Source organism: Mustela erminea, chromosome 15, assembly GCF_009829155.1.
Source record: "Mustela erminea isolate mMusErm1 chromosome 15, mMusErm1.Pri, whole genome shotgun sequence".
Lineage (NCBI taxonomy): Eukaryota > Metazoa > Chordata > Mammalia > Carnivora > Mustelidae > Mustela > Mustela erminea.
Genome location: NC_045628.1, coordinates 34,871,069 through 34,888,469, shown reverse-complemented (window position 1 = coordinate 34,888,469; position 17,401 = coordinate 34,871,069). Strand labels below are relative to the sequence as shown.

General features: G+C 36.6%; 1 long non-coding RNA gene across 1 annotated transcript; it reads right to left on the bottom strand.

Moving 5' to 3' along the window:
* Positions 1–859: 859 nt before the first annotated feature.
* LOC116574470 lies at positions 860–12,381 on the bottom strand. Its single transcript, XR_004279332.1, has 3 exons — positions 11,824–12,381; positions 10,911–11,101; positions 860–5,866 (listed from the first exon to the last, which is right to left on the bottom strand). It is a non-coding gene; the product is annotated as an uncharacterized LOC116574470 (long non-coding RNA).
* Positions 12,382–17,401: the final 5,020 nt, after the last annotated feature.

Below are 17,401 nucleotides of genomic sequence, written 5' to 3'. Positions count from 1 at the left end.
TGGAATCATTAGAACAGAACCACATTTACAGCATTCTTGATTACTCTCCTCCAGTCCCATTTATGGAAGGGAGAAAAGAGATCAAATTGATTTGATGTTTGCTTCGCCCCTGCTACAGTGTCATGTATTTTCACCCACGCTAGAATATCGTATGCATATGTTATATATGTAATCCACTTGAAGCAAAGAAGCTATCAAATGCATATTTATATGGCATTGAAACTAGTAGATAAATAAGTTATACTACCGTGTGACCAGGCCACACACTGTTTTTGATATTTTCGTAGAATCTTATCAGTTACTCTCTAGATAGAAAAGTAAAAAAATTAAAAAATAATAATTTTAAAAATAAATAAAATACAATCATGAAATCCTCTCTGAAAATTAATTAGAATAAGTTGATTGTAAAATGGTTTTAGGAAAGAGAATATATTACTAGAGTGCCAAGATATCAAAGACATGAATTTAAAATGAAACCACATATAACTCATGTAGTCATTTAAACATTCGGCTGACATAATTTGGATACTCATTTATCATACAGATGATAGGAATGAAAAATTTTCAACTGCTGTGCGTAGTGTGTGTGTGTGTGTGTGTGTGTGTGTGTGTGTGTAGATATATACATATATATATGGTGTGTATATCTATCTATGTATGTGTATACATATGTGTGTGTGTGTGTGTGTGTGTGTATTTGTGCAAAGGATCAGTGTAATGATTTTTTAACCTGCAGAGTGAACTTCGCTCCTAGAAAGCATATGTATGGGTGGGGAGGTAGTATCAAAGTAACTCAGAGACTTTTCAAATTATACCCCTCTCACCCGTATTTTGATTAATTCTTTCAGCAGAAGAAATATCTGCCCTTTCTCTGAGGAGCACACCAGGAAAGTCCAGAGACAGGCACGTTTCAAATTATTTATATCCCTCCTCAACAGAAATGGTAAAATGCCCTCTTGGAGTTGCCTGCCTTTCTGGTGTTGAGAGTAATTTCTGGGTGATGAGTCACTTCTCCCGATGAAGTATGTTGGCATCTTGCTGATGTGCTAGTAGAGAAAGCTGGCCGGGAACCACTTTGGTAGCCAAGCATTCTTAAATTCTTAAAATTTCCCACAAAATCATTATGAGTTGGAGCAAAAGATGTTCCTGTAACATGCACATAGTAATATGTAATCTAACAGTCCCATTACAGACGCATCTAGTGTAAATATACAAATGCAATGTCTAAGCATCAAGAGGAGGTTAAACACACACACACACACACACACAGATACAAACACACTGAAATATAAACAGAGAGAAAAATTCGATGGCCTTGGAAACATGGTGGTTACTTTCATGTACACCATCTTACTTTACTTTTATGAGTTTTACTCTCCCTTGGCAAGCTAGCATCATATTTTACATAGAAAGAATGACTGACTTGCCTAGTTCATGTAAGTTTGGAGAGAGAAGAAACTGGTTCCAGGTTTGTGATTCCTCATGCTTTGTTTTAGGAAGTTCTATGGAGAGCCTCAAAAAGAAGTTGGGAATGGATAGAGTGCTGGGGAACAGACCCGTCAGGTTGGGGGAACCCTGCTTTGAACAAAGCAAGATAACCCAAGAGAAAGAAGAGCAACCGCATGTGGACATCTGTATAAATCTAGCAAAAAGTGAGTGATGCAGGAAATCGACAGAGCAGGGAAAAAGACAAACTAGAAAAACTGGAATACGGAAATCGAGGCATGCTGAAGTCAGCGTTAGGAACATGCTCTAGTTCTGGGGTGGACCGCTGGGTTAAACCCAACCTTATGGCAATCTTGGCCAACTCACACTCTCCAGGTCTTCCTTCTTTGTGTACCAAACAAGACTCCCATATCAAAGAACAGAGGACTTTAATGCAGTATCTGGCACACACTAAACAATAAATAGTATTCCTATGGCTGTTAAGTCATCAAGGAACAGGAGCAGACCAATCTGTCTCTCATATACCCTCAAGGCTCTTGAGTAAGACTGAGTGGGAAGACTTCCGGTACAAGGTCTAAGAAAAAGGCAAAGAGTCAGTCATTTAAACTGGGTACAATGAGTTTGAACTGACGTTGAGTCACCGGAACAACTAACCTGGGGCTTCCTTCCTGCAAAGAGGAGTGGTCCCCAGGCTTGCAGGTGAACCTGAACTGGTGGGACGGTCACGTGGTCCCAACTGTGGGCTGTAGCATCACAGGGCTAGGAAGGGGTCAGCTAGGTTTCTGGAAGTCTAAAACACTGGGCTCGTTCTCTCAGAAGCTTTTGGAAAATAAACTAACTGAAAATCTTACTAATCTATTAACTTGAACCGAATCTCAATACTTGTGAGCATCAGAGAAATAGTGCTGTGTTTCTTGCTTTGGGTCGTGTTTTCCATATAAAAACTGGTACTTCTGGAAGAAACAATCCTTCCGTCATACCAAGGTGAGTCATCCTACTGTCAGAGTAGTAGAGCAGCAGTAGTTATCGTGTGGCAAAGGTCCTGTCACCCTGGGGGTCTGAACTGAATGAAGCTCTCCCTTGGATGTGGAGAGTTTCTCAAGGAGGAGGCCAAAGGGTTCCCCAGACGTGTAGCCACCAGGTCATTAACCACAGTGTCCTCCTGGCACACTTGTCACATTTCTTCCAATCTGTTTTTCATTTTCCTTAGTTATTATCACGTTCTAATGCACTCAGAACTTTTGTTTGTGTTGTTGTTGGTCTTTTCCCACTGGAATGTGAGCATCCCATGGCAGGATCTCTGCTGTTCCGTTCACTCATGTGGAAGTCTAACACCACGGGAGAATGGCTGAACAGAAGAGGCACCCAGCCAAGCTGTGTGGCCTGGCTCACTGACCAAATGTTTAATCATAACCTCTTCCATGTGAGTGAAATCTGCCCCGGGGTTTTATTTTAACTCTAAAGCCCTCTCTGACTCTGACCTCATTAAAAAACTTTTATTTTTAATTTTTGAACTAATTTCGGACTTACAAAAAAGCTGCAAAAGTGGTAGAAAGCATTACTGCTATCCTTCATCCATACTCCCTAAATGTGAATATTTACCACACGTGCCTTGTCATTGTCTCTCTCACGTACACACACACGTGCACGCGCACATGTGTTAGTTTTAGCAACACTTTGAAGTAAGTTGCGGACATGTGCCTCTCTACCCCCCTAAGCATTTCACTGCATACTTCCTAAGATAAAGACTATAACCATGGTAGAAATATCAAAAATCATAAAATTCATAATGATACAGTGTGATTTCTAAGATACCAACTTCATTCAAGTTTCATCAGCTGTCCCACTAATGACCTATGTAGCCTTGGCTTTTTTACTTCTCAGACCTAGGATCCAATCCAAGATCGTATATTACATATAATTCTCTTATGTCTCCTTAGTCTCCCTTGATCTGGAATTACCTATCGGCAATTCTTCATGTTCTTGAAGCATGAAGTCATTTTGTAATGTTCCTCAGTTTGGGTTTGTCTGATGTATACCCCTGACCGGACGGACTCAGGCTATGCATTTTTGGTGAGACTATCTTAAAAACAAACTTTTGTCTCCCTCAGTGCATTATATCAGAAGGCGTGTGATACTAACAATGATTAATCGTTTAAGGTGGAATCTACCAGGTTTCACCACTAAAATGTTCTTATCTGTCCCTTTATAATGAGTAAAACCTTGAGAGGAGATCATATGAGACTCTATAAATATTCCCTTTCTGATAACATCCTTATGCTCATTTTTGGGAAGGTTCTATGCATGTGCCCTCTCCATGAAAGTTTTGACCAAAATCTGGTTTCTGGATATCCGGACTTAGTGCTCTAAGAATAAATTGTCCTTTGACTCACCACTTACATAAAGCTTGTTTAACTTTCCTTCTCACTGCACTCACCTTCTTCATGTTATGGGTATAAACCCTGGAGTACATCTTAGCATAGAGTTACTTGCACAAGGGTAGAGATTTCCAAGACTATCATTCAAAAAAAAAAAAAAAAGGAATATCATTCATGATGCCAGATAACTGGGTCCCACAGAAGCAAATAATTTCGTTTGGACAAAAATATTGCTTTTATTCCTGAGAAAATATTAAATAAAATTCTGAATTTGAATAATTCGTTTGGAGGCAAAGTTATGGAGGAGAGCTGCATCAATTAAATTTTTTTTCTTTTTCTTTTTAAAGATTTTATTTTTAAATCCAATGGGCGACTCAAGCTCACAACCCTGAGATTACGAGCCTCATCATGCTCTACCGACTGAGCCAGCCAGGCACCCTTCAACCAAAAAGGTTTTAAGGTACATTCCCAAACATTCTTTTTTCTTACTGCTGCCCTGAGAGAGCAACCTAAAAAGAAACTGTTATTTGCATAACTGTTTGGACATAAGAGAAAAACACAGGTGCATGGGCTATTTGATGGAGAATCATTTACCAGTCAAATATTAAAAGGTCTGAGGAGATCACTGATGAGAGTAAAAATCTAGAGTTCTCATAAGAGAACTTTAAATGTATATAAGTAAATAAAATTTTATATAAGTAAAATTTATATTCAAATTGCCCATCATTAGTCAAACACTGAGCTTATTCAGGCAAAAATTAGTTTGCGGTTCACTGATTGAATTCTCTCCCTCCAGTTCACTGCATAATTGCCTTCTGGCATATCATCCCAGCTCTGAAACTTACAAGAGGAAGGCGAGCTATTTCTCTATGCCTTGGTTTCCCCAAATGGTTGTGTTCGTGATAGTATCCCCATAGTGAAATCGAAGTGAGTAACGAATGGTTTCATGTACATAACGTTCTTGGAACAGTACCTAGAGCAAATCAGTCTCTGTACCGGTTAGCCAGTATCATTTTTGAGTTAGTGTCATAGGGGTCTTCAAGACTCCCACCAAATTTGATCTCTCCAGAAGCACTCCCAGGACTCAGAACTATGTCTATGATTTATTAAAGTGAAAAGATGCAAAAAGCAAAATCAGCAAAGAGAAAAGGTACTTTGAGTAAAGCCCAGAAGAAACTAGACACAGCTCCCGGGAACCCTCTTTCACCAGAGTGTCATAGCACATACTTAAGTTCCCAGGTAGGAGTTGTGAGAAAATGAGACAAGTGTTACTTATCAGGGAAGCTAATGAGAAACCCAGTGCCGGGGATTTGTACTGGGGACTGATCAGATAGGCAGTTTTCACCTAGCATGTACCCAAACTCCAGAATCCCAGAAGGAAAGCAGGTTTCCAGCATAAATAATATTGTTTGCACAAACTATTTAGGCAGAGTGAGCACGTTCATGAGTTAAGGCTTTGGAAACCCTCTGTATATCCTCAGTCAAGGAGCAGCCTTGCAAACAGGCTTTTCTAAGGATAGCAGTCCTGCTATGTTCATTCGTTTCTGCACAAATCATTAGATATTTCTATTCATTAGATATTTCTACTGCTCTCCATGAGGATTCTTGCTCAACATTTAACTAGTCACTTCCCACTGGAAAAGTAATGTGCCATAGAAGCATACCTTAAATTGGGTGATACGTACCAAAATCAAAATCAATTGCATACTCCCAGGTGTTACTTCTAGACAATGACTTCATGCAAATATTTTCCACATACAATAGAACCAAGACAGTATAATGATTACCTTCTGCCACAACAACGTAAGGCACCTTTTAGGAAAAGATAAGCTATACTTACGAGCAGGTTGATTTTAATTCTTCAGTCTCTTTCTCTTACATATCCAATTTTCCACTTACACTTTCCACATCCAATTTAAAAACAGGCTCAACTGAGAACTCTGAAGAGCTAATTGTCAGATGTGTTCAGAATGGAGAGGTGAGTAAGATAAGGCCTCCAATATCAATAGTACCAATGGAGGTGTTACAGCATCATCTAGAATCTGCAGGGACAAAAGACTCAAGCATTGATATTGGATAACGCATACTACACTATACTTACTGACAAACGTACATTAATAGTCTCCAAGCAAAGAAGCCAACTATTGCTTATGTGATGGCATAATGAACGGAGTGTGTTTTTACCTAATTCTAAAAGAGGCGCGTGGTCAGATCAGCTCAGCAAGAATTTATATAATGCCACATTTGAACTAGGCAATGATGTCTTGACCCTAAGGAGTTTATAGTCTCTGGGGGAAACAGATATATGACTTTAATAAAATTCAGTAAGGTAAAATAAAAATGCATAATAAAAATACTATTGGAAAATCTTAGCAGGGAAGTTCCAAATTAGAGTATTTTGTTTTGTGAGTTTGAATAAGTCATTTAATCTCTGGGTTCAAGTTTCCCCAATTGTGAAATATAGATTTTCATTCAGATTGTAAGATTTCAATTAAAAGTTTTGCTCTCTTCTTAGCATTTTTAATGGTGGTGAGAGTGGATGACATGGCTACAAGGTCCTAGATCATTTATCAAAAACAATAAAAAATAATCTTAAGATCCTAAGACATTTGAAAAATTGAGAATATTTTCACTTGATGAATTTTGCTCTGAGAAATAGGGGTTTTAAAAATTATTCCTTTAACCTTAGGATTATTCTTAAAGTAATATGATCAGTTATATTGTGGTGGATGTCAATGACAAAGGTGGAAAATAATGTGATTTTTGTCCATTGAAGTATAAAGTAAAAATTGTTCCAAAATCAATTTTTCCTTCCTTGCTTTATTCAAAACTACTGGAACAGCAAGTTGGTTTCTGACCTGTAGCAGCCCTTAGTAGTGCCACTAAGATAAAGTAGGAGTCCTTAAATTACTGACTTCAAACTTTATTGAAAAAGTCACTTAACAATTATTAAGTCATTAGTATAGAGTTTTCAACAGAAGCGCCAAAACATCTCACACAGCATTTAAAGATGTAACAAAGTATCCTAGCTGGACAGAATTTTTGCCTTGTAGGTTAAGGAATCATAAGATGTCTAGAAAGCCCAGAGTAAGGCTCACAGACTTGATATATGGGTATTAATTAGGTCTAAAGAAAGTGTGGAGCCCAGTGAAAGGAGTTACTGCTTTTATTCTGGATCAGAAATGAAGAGCTTGTGGTTATGCAAAAAAAGATTATGCTTATTATAAAATAAAGTTTTATAAACTATGTCTCTTGAACTGACTAACCTACACAAGAGCTGAGATTGAATAAAATTATACTTTTTAAAAAAACCACATGGTAGGGCGGCTGGGTGGCTCAGGTGATGATCCTGGAACCTTGGGATTGAGCCCCACATGGGGCTCCCTGCTCAGTGGGGAGTCTGCTTTTCCTTCTGCTTCTATCCTGCCCCCCCAACCCCTGGCTCATGCTCAGTCTCTCTCAAATAAATAAATAAAATCTTTAAAAATTAAAATTAAAAAAATTACAAATTAAAAAATTAAAACCCACATGGTAACACTTGGTAAGGGATTGAATCACAGGGCACCCCAACTTGGATTCCTTTCTAACTGGGAGGAACACATTCAAGCACAATGAAAAATAGAACATCTGAAGTTAATTGAATCATTGCCAGGAAAAAGAGGAAGGGAAATGATGATTTTGCACTTTGGACAATATTAAGTTTAAGGCCCATTTCATCACTTAATTTCTATGAAATGCTAACTTTGAGAATCCAGAATAATTAAAAATATCACATTAGGATATTACGATGGAAATCACTATAAGGAAGAAGTTAAGTAAGTGTCTACATGGAAGGCATGGAACCCAAAGGAGGTGTTTTAAGCTAGAAAAAAATGGAGATCAACTCTTGCTATTATTCTCTGTTATTATTATTTTTTCAGTAAAAGTATTGTTATTTACTTGTTTTTTCTTAGGCTTCAAATACCTAACTAAAGGCTTGTTTTTGAAGTGAAATTTTTTCCTCAGATCATTAAAAAGCACTTCTTCATGATGGTTATTGTTCAAAAATAAAGTAAAAAAACATACACTTCTTTATAGCATCTTTTTAAAAATCTCATTTCCCAATCTATCAGCTCAGAAACACTATGGAAGCTACTCTTTGACTATGAAGTTCCACCAACATTTTTCATGATTCTTTGCATGTTTCATGATGTTCAATCTTCAAGGATATCCTCAAGACCAATTTAGATAAATGAAATTAATTGTAACATATTCCAAACCAGCTTATATTCGATGTTTTCAAATATCTCTCCTATTGAACAGAGAGAATTGGGGGTAAGGGATTTAGAAATTTGAAATCCAAAGTCAACAATAAAAAAAAAATAGGAAATTTAGCTAAGAGAGCTCCCTGTCCATTAAATTAATAAACTTCTTACATCTGCTATCTAGGATATATCCTAGTCAGCTATACCCAGCTAAGTCTCATCAGGTATTTATGATCACATAGATAATACATTCATGGAAGACATTATCTTTGACATCATGAGGAATTACCCAATAATACATTTAAGCTGTCTTTCCAGATTGGTTATGGAATTTTATATGCCCTACATCCTCATTCCCCCAATAGTTAACTCAGTATCATGTATCTCCTAGATAATACTCATATGAATAATTTTTCTCAGCTAAGCCAGGAAATCTTTGTTAATGCTCTTGTTGTTATGTTCCTGTATCTTAAAGCAAAGCAGAAAATAACACAAAAAATTTTTAAACAGTACATATGTCTCTGTCTTGTTTATGTAACACTGCCATCCATATCGAGTTACTAACCTCCAACTTTATCATTCTACTATTTCTTTACTGGCGTCAGATTTAAGTTTGAAACTTCATAGCACCTCATTCACACATTTAGCCTGCTTCCCTGGTGGTTCCTTCCCCTCTCTTTCACATATGTAACTGTTCAACTTACAGACCACAAACAATGTGATCTTGAAATTTTAACAGAAAGGAGGACAAGGTTAGAAAAGATTTATGAAAGTACACATCTTGTCTTAAAAAGATCTGAAAGCAGGGAGAAAAGAGTAGCACTCTACTTTAAAAAAAATGATATACACACAAAGGTAAGAGAAGGAATGGGCAAATATGGATGTTTCCCTGAAAATCAACCTGGGTTAGTAAGTATGAAATGGGCCATGGGCAGAAAGGGAAAGGGTTTCCTTGCTTTCTGGGGCCTGCTTTCCAAAGCAGAAAAATATCTCAAGATTCTGGAGGTTGAGCTATTAGCTGTGTGTCACAAAATAATGTAAGGAGTGAGGCAGAAATTTCAGGTTAGGTTTGGACTGGCTTGGGATGGGTTCCTAAAGATAACCATTTCAAATAACAAGTGTCATTTGTATATGTATACGTATTCATATGTTGCCAAGTCTTCCTTAATGTTTTGTTAAATATCAAAGCCTGGTTGCTGGGACAATGAAAGCAGTAGCCCATGTCTATGCTTGGGACAAATGGTATCAACTGAGAAAAGTCAGTTAGAAGGGACATATGGGCATTCTGGCTGCTGCAAGCAGTGAGTACCAGGAAAGAACCGTAGAAAATGGAACTCTTTTTTTTTTTTTTTTAAGATTTTATTTATTTATTTGAGAGAGAGACAGTGAGAGAGAGCATGAGTGAGGAGAAGGTCAGAGAGAGAAGAAGGTCAGAGAGAGAAGCAGACTCCCCGTGGAGCTGGGAGCCCGATGCGGGACTCGATCTCGGGACTTCCGGATCATGACCTGAGCTGAAGGCAGTCGTCCAACCAACTGAGCCACCCAGGCGTCCCGAAAATGGAACTCTTATTTGGGTTTCCCAGAAATTATATGAGGCTAGGTGTCTAAAATAACAACAACATACTCATGAGATCTTGAGCTAATTGAGATTTTTGGTCACTAAAATAAAATTCCTTACTGCCTTACCTCAAAAACAAATAAAAAACTGAGAGCTGAGCCATCTACATAAGACTTTTAAAATCTAAACAAATTATTATTTATGACTTTCCATTTAGGATTTATCTGTATTCCCTTGTAATCAATGGCACAGCAAATACGTTTAAAGCTAGATATGTTAGAAAACTTTTCAACTCTATTGTATGTTTTGTTTTCAATGTCTTAAAAAAAGAATTAAATAGCTATCCATGCACTGAACTTTTCTACTTTATAAATGAACAATCTTAGATACATTTTTTTAAAACATTCTTATGTGCTTCCCTCTATTATCAAAGGAAAAAGTTCCCATCTTCTTCCACAAGGTGAATGCTTCTATCTGTATTGTATTATACATGCTTTCTTACTTCCTTGCTCTCTCTGTCATCAATTATGCACCCCCTGTTTATTTTTTAACTATTTATTCTCACTGAAAAATAAATTTCAGTATTAAACATATTTACATCTTCTCTATTTCAGAAAAAACTAACCGTGCCAGACATCTAGGGGACATACCACCCAACAATAGCAGAATAGTCATCCATCTCAAGCACCCACAGAACATTCCCCAGAATGGACCAACAAGTCTCAATAAATTTAAAGATGGAAATCATATCAACTATCTTTTCAGACCACAATGGAATGAAGTGAGAAATTAGTAACAAAAGCATAGCAAGTATGAGGAAATTAAACAAGATAGTCTTAATAAGTGGGACACCAGCGTTACTCAGTTTGTTAAGCATCAACACTTGATTTCACCGCTCAGGTTATGATCTCAGGATCATGAGATCGAGTCCCGCGACAGGCTCCAGAATCAGTGAAGAGTCTGCTTGTTATTTTCTCTCTCCCTCTCTTCTCTGCTCTTCCCCACCCTGCTCTCTCTGTCTCAAATAAATAAATAAGTCTTTTTAGAAAGATAATAATAAATGAAACAAAGAAAAATTACAAGGGAAATTAGACAATATTTTGAGATGAATAGAAATTAAACACCACCCACCAAATATTGAATGTGTTCTTTTCAGCCTGAGTACTTCTGTTTTAGCTGTGTCTTTTATGAACAGTATATAGTTAAATTGTGTCTTGTTAATACAATTATAGTTTCTACTTTTTTAAAGATATAGACCATTTACATCGATATCTACCAACTTACCCTGTGCCTCACAGGTCCATGGATCAATGTGAGATCAACTTAAATGAGGTTTCCATTTGCCCCTTCTCCTCCACTAGCCTCCACTCTGGATAGGGTACTAGGAGAGTGTTTTGAGTCTCCCAATAACCATGTCAGCTGGAAATGTCTTTTTCCAGTGTTGAGTTAATCTGGTAAATAGCCACAGGTTCATTCTAGAAAAGATGAGAAGAATATTTATCATATAGTACTGCAGTAGATGTGTTTGGGTTCCTGCTTAAGGGGATCCAGTCTCTCCTTAAATCAGTGCTCTGAGTCAGAAAACTAGTTCAGATCCAAAACTTGTTGAAGGACCCTGATTTCCATTGCAGCAGCTGAGTTCACCTTCACTTTTTCAGCTCTTAGTATTTTCCTGGTTACACAGTCAAGGGACACCCTAGACTACTTATTTAAGTAATTCTTAAGAATGGATATTAGATGTCACCATCAGTCCCTTCTGGTCAAGTCATCCAGTTGCCACTCTGGTCTTGCTGTCATCAGTAGTAATTATCTCTGCCTTGTCTCTACCAATAATTATATCTGCCTTTACAATTTTGAATCATTATCCCTATTGTTACTTAACAACCCAATATCATACACTACATGCAACTCTTGGCTCCAGCCCATGGAGGATAGCCACCAAGTTTCCAAAAGAGGCATCCCCTTACCAGTGCATTTTCTATTAACCTATTGAATTAGTAGAGGGAATCTTTTGGACCATCCCAGGAGATCCAGGGAATGGGTGCCCTGATCTCACATAAGGCCATTTAAAAATGGTCTTTCTCTGAGGCCTCTAACTCTTGTTCAACACTCTGCCAAGGGATCTCCAAGGAATTCCCCTGACTGGAAGCATTTCAAAGCATCAAAAAGCCACCTGAGCAGCATAAAGGTCACTTACCAAAACTTTAAATCCTGCGTCACGGGAGAGTACTCCGATGCTATTGAATATACCACCTCTGCCGTCCATCCATCACCCTCAAGTTCTACTCCACCATACTTTTTTGCAATTCTTACTGGTATGCATTTTACAATTTGAGGTTATATGCTTTACTTCCTCCCAGAACAGGGCAAGTATTTCTCTGTTTGGACTATCCTGAGTCCTGCCCCTGGTTATTGGTCTGGAGGCAGAAAAGGCAGGACGACTTCTTGAGGAACACATGTACCCCTTTTGAGGCACCTGTCCCGAGTGACATCTCTCCAGGTTCTCCAAGTACAGAAAGCCTAGTGCAAGGTTCAGAAGAATCCATGGCCCAAGATTTTCTGGCTTAGTCATCAAATGTTCGCAAGTGAGTTCTGAAGGAACTGCGGCTACATCTATTAAAGGCCCAGATTTAATGTAGGACTATGAAGGCTGGTCATCGTCTCCCTTGTCATTTTGTTAACCTGACAATTAAGTCCTGGGCCTGGTTTTCATCACTATCTGCTCTACGGCTCTGTGAGATAAGAAGCTTTTTAAACACTGACATATAGACCCTCTTACTTTCACAGCACACCTTAAAATGATAGTTGGTTCGCCAGAATCTGTCATTTTCTTTTTTTGAGGCTCCTAAAGCAGATAACAAAGGCCAGAAAGCTCCATTGTTCTTATAATTATCATTGCCCTCCTATCTTTCAAGTGCCATTGGCACTGCATAACCTTCTACTTGCATTTCTCTCTACCCTCCAATGAGAGTCCTGGCACTTTTAACACTACTGCTTGCCAAGGTTATCACAGCTCCACCTTTTCTCATCAGTGACAATTCCAGAAAGTTATCCCAGGCATCTGGGATTTTAGAGTCACCTATAGTCCCAACTCTGTTAGCCTGTGTTCCTCTTTCATCACAGAGAACAGAATCTGGATTCCTTCTCTTTCTTTGAAAGCAGAGCCTGAAGCAAAGACTTGTATATATGCTTGCTTTAGGAGGTGGGGGTTTGAAAAAGGAAGCCAATAGGAGGCCATGTCATCAGCGTAGTCATTGCTGTGGGCTGTTGGGGTTTCATCCCACTCACACCTCCTGAAGAGCCACGCAAAAGTTCTTGAGGATTGTCTCCTCCAAGAGGTAAAAGAGGGGAGCATTTATTTAGTAGTTCCTATCTGTAACTGATTAAAGCTTGCTCTTAAACTTCTGTTTATGTGAAAACATGCCAGATGGGGATGTGTGGGTATCCTACATCTGGCACTGGAGAAGCCTGGGCAAAAAAGCAAGAAATGGATCACTCAGTTAAGGTGGGACACCTTCAAGTTACACCAATTAAAAACTGGTGAATACAATGATACCTGGTGTAAACAAACTGATGGTTTCGGAGGGGAGGGGTTTGGGGGGATTGTTGAGCCTGGTGGTGGGTATTAAGGAGGGCATGTATTGCATGGAGCACTGGGTGTGGTGCATAAACAATGAATCTTGGAACACTGAAAAAACAAAATTAAATTAAAAAAATAAAATAAAATGTTAAAAAACAAAAGGTGGGCCAAGCCAGTTTCAGACAGGATGAAGGGCAGGCCTGATACATTTATTTAAACTAATTTTTTTTAAAAACATGCTTATTTTATACTTTGTATCTGATAATCTTAACATTTGCAGTTCTTGGTCAAAGTCAAGACTTTTGTTGTTGTTGTTGTTGTTAACTTCCATGGATGGTAACTTGTTACATCATGTGCTTGTTCATTTTAAATGGTTAGGCCCTAGTTCTTGAAAGCATCTGTAAGATAAAGTTAAATTTGAGCACTGTGTTTAAAAGTGTCCCTCTATTGAAGCTATCAGTTCCACTCTACCAATTTTTTGTGGGCCCTAGCAACAAGGACAAAGTATCAACTAAATGTTTAATTTCATTTGTTTTTAGATAGATGAATCATAGGATCTTTGATTCCAATTTGATTATGCAAGCTTATAGCTACAGTTTCAGGGGGTGCATTTCTTTCTTTCTTTCTTTCTTTCTTTCTTTCTTTCTTTCTTTCTTTCTTTCTTTCTTTCTTCTTTTTCTTTCTTTCCTTCTTTCTTTCTTTTTCTTGACCAAGAGCCAAGGTCAAGGTAGATAAATATCAAAAGACTAGAACCTCTTTTCCTGAATATCTCACAGAAACTTCAACAACTTTACATCTGAAGCTGGACTCATCCCTTTTCTTCACAGACTTGCTCCTCTTACATTCTGTACCTCCATCAATTCTCCCCCAACCCACTTAGTCACCCAGGACTCTTAGAAGCCATCCTGTTGCTCTCCCTTTTACTGTATTATCCCATTAATTCTTACCACTGATATTCTGCTTTCTGCTAGCATGATACACTACTGATTTGATTCAGGTTCCTTAATGTTTCTCTCCTGGACTATCACGATAACTAATATGTAGTCACCACATTTTCCTTTACTTTCTAAACGATTCTCCAAGTTGTTGTCACAGTGCTGTTTCTTTTTTTAATAGTTCTTTATTTTTTTTAAATTTAAGTTCCATTAATTAACATATAGTGTATTATTAGTTTCAAAGGTAGAGTTCGGTGATTCACAAGTCATATATAAGCACCCAGTGCTCTTCACATCACGTGCCCTCCTTAATACCCATCACCCAGTTACCCCACCCCTTCACTCTCTCCCTTCCAGCAACCCTCAGTTTGTTTCCTGTGATTAAGAGATTCTTGTGGTTTGTCTCCTTCTCTGACGTTTTCTTGTTTTATTTTTTTTCCCCTTTCTTCCCTTTCTTAAATTCTACATAAAATGAAATCATATAATTGTGTTTCTCTGATGGACTTATTTCACTCAGCATCATACCATCTAGTTCCATCCACATTATTGCAAATGGCAACATTTAATATATATATATTTTTTGATGGCTGAGTAATATTGCCACAGTGGTGTTTCTAACACCCAGTTCAGCCATGACACTTGCTTGTAATAGTCCTCATCATCCCTTTTCCTGCAGAATACTGTCCATGCGACTAAGAATGATCTACAGGTAATTTCTCACCTAGTCCCTGGACCTGCCTATCTCTACATTTTAGTTTGTGCTCTTTACTGTGCCTGGAATGTCCTCCTCACTCCTCCTACCTACCTTGAGTATTGAGTACTCAATATCCTCTGAACCTTCTCTGAACCTTCTTTCATAGGTATTCTCTACTCTGGGTTCACAAAACAGTTGTGGCATACCTTTATTTTGGTGCTTTCCACTGTGTGGTGAAAACTTAGTCATTTGTCTCTCTTGACCACTATTCTGTGCCTCCAGCGAGTCACAGAAGCCATGGTATATTCAATAATATACTATATTATGTTAAATGAATACACGTATAAATGAATGGAATTTATGCTTCCTTGGAGACATAATATTAAACAAGCTTGGACATTATTACCGGTGAAGAAGAAGAGATAAATAATAAATGTTTACTTAAAATAAAACACAAATGAAAAATACTATAATATTTCTTTACTTCCTGCATGTTCAACTTTTATTCAAATTTGTGTTCTACATATTTTTCAGTCTTTTATTTAAGTTTAAGCATATTAAATTTTCACAGAAAAAGACTAGCAGATGATAGCATTTGTCTTGAAAATTATCCAGTCTATTTTTTTCAGAAACTACAATTTATATATTACCTAATAGAAACACTTTGAATAGAATGGTTTCACATTTATGTAAGTTTAAATTGTTTCACATAGAGCAGCGGCAAGCAATAATGTTCTAGTGCTGCTTAAATATATCACAACATTAAATTTTTCACTCTGATTTCACAATGCAACCTGCAAATATGTAAAGAAAGGAATATTTAAAGTGGTTTTTGCATTAAAATAATGTCAAAGCATTTATATTTTGTAATAAGGATAATGAAATTAAGCAATAATAAAAATATATGAGGTATTAAAACAGGTTTATTTAAGTTCAGAAGAATAAAAAAGATAAAGGGATTTGGAATATATACACTATACTACATGCTATTACTATGGAAATAAATAGGAGATAAAAATATATTTATATGTTATATATTTTATGTATGAGTTACATATAAAATAAATAATATGAAATAAGCTTACCATGTGACCTGAAGAGATATAGTTAGATCTTTTATAAAGGATGTTTCATAATCTATATTATAAATATATTTAAATAATATACAGACACCTATATAAATACATATACAGTTAAATCTGAACAACAGAGGTTTGAATTACATGGATCCACTTATACATAGATTTTTTTTTCTATACGGCACAATTCTATTCATGTATTTTCTCTTCCTTAAAATTTTCTTAACAACCTTTTCTCTTCTCCTAGCTTATTGTCTTATAAGAATATACTATGTTATACATATAACACACAAAATATGTTTAGTAGACTATTTTGATTACCCGTAAGTCTTCTGGTTAATAGTGCTACTAGTAGTGAAGTTTTTGATGGGGTGTGAGGTTATGTGTGGATTTTTGACTGCCTGAGTTCAGTACATTTTTGCCCTTTCAACATATTATATAATTTACTCATCTTTTTTCTTTACTGTGCACTCCTTTATCTAATTTAGGAATTTAGGCTCCAAGAGCTTACAAGGTAGATAGTCAATTAGTATTTGCTTAACAAATGAATATTGTTATTTTTGCTCAGTCTTTAGTCTGTGCTGGTAGACTAATGTAGTTACATTTCTTCATCATTTAGCATTATCCACCATTCTATTAAATTGAAAATTACATATAGGCATACAGTTGAATTATATATAAATTTAATATATATAACTGTGTGAATACCTAAGATATTACTACATTTTAATTAATTGCAACAATTGCCTGGAGTGGAGTGAAAAAAATTCAGTCCTCATATTTTTAAACAAAAAGAAGTTAACACTATAGAAAAGCAGTTGACTTGGCCAGATATTTGTAGGGTTCTAATAAAATCGCCACTTACTTCTTATGTACTTAATTGTCAATTTTAAAAGGGCAGGATGAAAGGCCTCATACAGCACCCTCCATTTAGGAAACTTATTGAAATTGATATCCATTTACTTGGAGGAATTGCATTAACTATATTATAAAAGGGATCACAGAATTATGTTAAGAATTATTTCCAAATGCTTACTCTTAATTGATTCTGTATTAGAAATGGAAAATAAAGAGGACAGAAACACCATCCAACATTTTATCAATTAAACTATACTACCCAAGAGAAAATTAAAAACACTCATTTCTTTTATGTTTTTAATCCATTAAAAATAATATTACCATTCAGACATTCAAAATCGGCAAACGATTTCTGGTATTTAAAAAAAGAAAGTCTCTTTGATGCTCTTAATGTAAATCAAAAACACTAAGTAAATTCTTCCTATCAAAGTATAAATTCTTAAGTTTTTAGGAAAATATTTATCATTTGTTTTCCTAAAAATGCTATATCTCATGAAAAACTAGTGTCCCATAAGATGATAATCAATTTTTAAACAAATATATTTTGGTCAAATAGTTTAGAAGATTCTGGATTAAGTGTATTTAAATAAATTTCCTAATTGCAGAATTCCCCACATCCTACTCCATCC